General features: G+C 36.9%; 1 pseudogene across 1 annotated transcript; it reads right to left on the bottom strand.

Annotated features, from left to right (window-relative positions):
• Window positions 1–296: 296 nt before the first annotated feature.
• Window positions 297–3601, bottom strand: LOC145101349 (pentatricopeptide repeat-containing protein At2g01510, mitochondrial pseudogene; annotated as a pseudogene). The gene is made up of 2 exons (XR_013705623.1): window positions 3345–3601; window positions 297–2200 (listed from the first exon to the last, which is right to left on the bottom strand). The product of XR_013705623.1 is annotated as a pentatricopeptide repeat-containing protein At2g01510, mitochondrial pseudogene (transcript).
• Between the last annotated feature and the right edge of the window lie 233 nt (window positions 3602–3834).

Genomic DNA, 3834 nt, shown 5'->3' with positions numbered 1-3834 from the left:
AACTAGCTCAAAATGACCATCAATCCAAAAAAGTCATGGTTTTGACCAAAACCCTCAAAAAAAATGCATACCATAGGGACCATTCTTACAATTTTGTCGAAAATAAATACATTTTTAATTATAGTATGTAATTATTGGATAACTTGAATAGGAGTTGTAGGTTTGGATTTTTTTTTTTTTTCGGTGAGAGATTACTTGGAATTTATACGATCCTCTTTCTTCGTGAGAGATTGAATAAATGAATTTACTTCCATTCTAATTTTGTTAGTTATTACAAAATTGCAGATGTTACAATATTTTCAAAGTAATATATCGATAATGACTATCACCAATAATCTCCACAACTACATACACCATCCTTAAAACAATGAAATCTTTTCGCATCTCTAACAATAATTTCTCTACATTCAATTCGAGATATAAACTTAATAACATTATGACAATCCACACACACCCGCAAGTTCTTCATCACTCTCAACACATCACCATCCAAAGTGCTTAGAATCCCAAATGCAATCGCCAATCTTTCACTATGACAAAATACCATCTCCTCCTTCGTTTCCTCATCAACTTTTTCAAACACAACACTTGTTTCAGGAACATAACCTTCAACTTTCATCCGTTCTTTTACATACTTGAGGTAACTATAAATCTCTTTTGACATCACATGTGATTGATCAAACACAAGAAACGTGTGAATTTGGCCTGTAACTTCAATGGAACTCCACCCGGGTTGCTTTTCCAACTTCAAATCTTTTATTTTTCCCCACATTTTGGCAACTTGATCCCATTTCCCACAAGTTGCATAGATGTTGGACATGAGCACATGCCATCCAGCATTAGTTGGATCCAATTCAAGAATCTTGGATACAACTCTTTCAGCCATTTCAACATTTTTATGAATCTTGCATGCGGTTAACAGCCCACCCCATATCATGGAATCAGGTTTTACAGTTATATGTTTCAGAAGGTTTTCGGCTTCATTTAATCTGCCAGCTCTACCAAGCATGTCAACCATGCAACTATAATGCTCTAAAACAGGCTTTACATTAAATTCATCAGACATTTTCTTGAAATAATACCACCCTTTTTCTACCATGCCATTGTGACTAAAACCTGACAAAACTCCAACAAATGTTATGGCATCAGGTCTTAGACCATGACTCACCATACGAAGGAAAAGAGATTCTGAAAGATGGGCAAGTCCATGCATTCCATACCCACATATGATTGATGTCCACGCGATGAGATCTTTTTTTGGCATTTCTTCAAACACATGATGGGCTTCTTCTATGCTACCACATCTAGCGTACATGTTAATCAGAGCTGAACTTAATTGTACGTTCACCACCATTTGGGTCCTTATTATTTGCTCATGCACCCATCTTCCCTGTTGTAAAGCACCCAAAGAGGCACATGACTGAAGTACCCTGACCATGGTAATGGTATCTGATGGGATCCCCAACTTCTTCATTTCATTAAAGAGTGATAAGGCATCATCGAACTTCTCATCCAGTACAAACCCAGCCATCAGGGCGTTACAGCTTGCGGTTTTCTTCACTGGCATTTCATCAAACAGTTGGCGTGCGGAACTTAAATCGCCGCACTTCCCATAGACGTCAATAAGAGCGGTGATAACAAACTCGTTATACTCGCAACCGAACCACAAAACATCAGTATGAACCCTTCGACAATCTTTAACCGACTTCAACCCAGCGCAAGCGGGCAGCACAAATGTAAACGTGAAGGCGTTCGGTTTGTATCCACTTCGAACCATCTCGTAATAAAGATCGACTGACTCTCTGTAACGACCTTTCCTTGCATAACATTTGATCCTCTCATTCCAAAGAAACAAAGGTGGGTTCTTGATGATGCTGACAACAAATCTTTCTCCAATATTCAGGCAACCAAATTTGAGGTAAGCGTGAGCTAGACGTGTCAACAGGAATACGTTCCGGGAGAAGTGAGTCTTGAGAATCTCAGCGTGAAGTTTATGAAGTTGATCAACAGAGGCACAAGTTTGGAGGGTAGAGATGTAGAAATTAAGCCCCTTTGGTGGTGTTGTGGAGACCGCTTTAGGTGCAGACAATTCTTGTGAAGCCGCGGAAGCATATTGGGAAATCTGACGAGTTCTTAAGCGGATCGGCTTCAGGAGTAGCATACACTTGATGTAACTCGAAAGCATCCGCACATTTGTTCCCTATAAAAACAAGTACATCCAAACTTCCAACTGTCCCAACTAACCATATAAATATTAAATGGAAAATGACCCTCTAAATTTCCACATTTATACTCTTTCCCAGGATTATCAATTATCATCGACTAATCCATACTAGTCTATACAAATATAAATATACATTTTTAAGAATAACTGTTTTGGAAGAAAAACTATTTACTTGATAAAAAACAACAACATACCTAGGAAATTCCATTATAATGGGATAGGAAGGTAGTCGTGTATCCATATAAAAAAAAAAACTACTTTGTCACAATTCACAAAGATGATCTCTTACATAAAATATTTACTTTATGTATCTCATAATTTGTAACTCATCATTAGTGTTTTAATTGCTTAAACTCACATAATCCAAATTAATGTCATCACATAAAATGATACAGCATATTTGTTTTGAATTTGAGTTTGAAAGTGTGGATCTTAACTAGTCAAATAGCCTATTGAAGAGATTTTGGGTGTTAGGTGAAATCATGTATGGAGAAAGAAGATTTGAAGGGCTTTGCATAAGAAAATTATTATTCTCCAATAATTATAGTTTCTGTTGCTGTGCAAAACAGGGCTTAAATTAGGAAAAGAACAATTTTTTATTTCAAAACTAATTTTTGATTTCTGATTTCACAAAAAGGGCAACAACTCAAAATAAATCAAATCCTAAAACATTAACCTCAAAAAATATTAGGAAGAAAGGGAAAGCTTCCTGTTGTGACTTGCTTCTATGCAATTTGATACAGGGAAACAACTCAAAACAAATCAAAACAAATATGACACACAAGAAAAGGGCAACAACTCAAATCAAATCAATTTTTTATTTCAAAACCAATTATTATTCTTCCTGTTGTTTCTATGGAATTTGATACAGGGAAAGCTACAACTTTGTGAACAACAATGGCAAACAAGAAATAAAAGTCTAGCTCTCAAGCATAACCGATTTCAAAAATTATTAAGAAGAAAGGGAAAGCTTCAATTTGATACAGGTAATTAAAATTTCAGATTTATTAGAGCAAATCGGATTCTGATTTTATACATTATACATCAGATTGCATAACATGATAGCATAAGCGATTCTGATTTCAAATAGTATTAACATAACAGGAGAAGATTAGCTTACCCGTTTTTGATGAATTACAGTGATCTTGAATGACAGGGAAAGCGAGAGAAATTGCTCGGAGATGGCGAGTTCTCTTTAGCCGGCGAGATGGTGGCGAGACGGCAACTAGATGGCGGCTAGATGGCAGCGACGAGTGAGATGGCGGTTAGCTATCGATGGAGGAGGCGGCGATTTTTGTGTCGCGCTTTTTTTTTAGGTTACGATTGAAAGAATGGGTATCGGATAACGAGGGAAGAAAGATAACAGAGGGGTAGAAGCGTTCTTATTCCCAGTCAGCTTACAAAGCTGACCGGGTAAGACATTTGACCGAGTCAGCCTATATGTCTGACTCAGACCCAGTCAGACGGGTATCAAACACCCCCTAAGTTTGTATTATTTACGCTGCATTGATATACATATGGCACCCATAAACTACTTAAAAGTAATCGTCCCTCTCCTTTGTTCAAAATTGTATTTTTTAACTTGGATCATTTTTAAGGGGTGTTGCTTC

The sequence above is a fragment of the Lactuca serriola genome, chromosome 4 (genome assembly GCF_051521515.1).
Source record: "Lactuca serriola cultivar US96UC23 chromosome 4, Lser_US96UC23_V15, whole genome shotgun sequence".
NCBI lineage: Eukaryota > Viridiplantae > Streptophyta > Magnoliopsida > Asterales > Asteraceae > Lactuca > Lactuca serriola.
The sequence above is the reverse complement of the archived record's forward strand: the minus strand, read 5'-3'. Positions and strand labels throughout refer to the sequence as shown.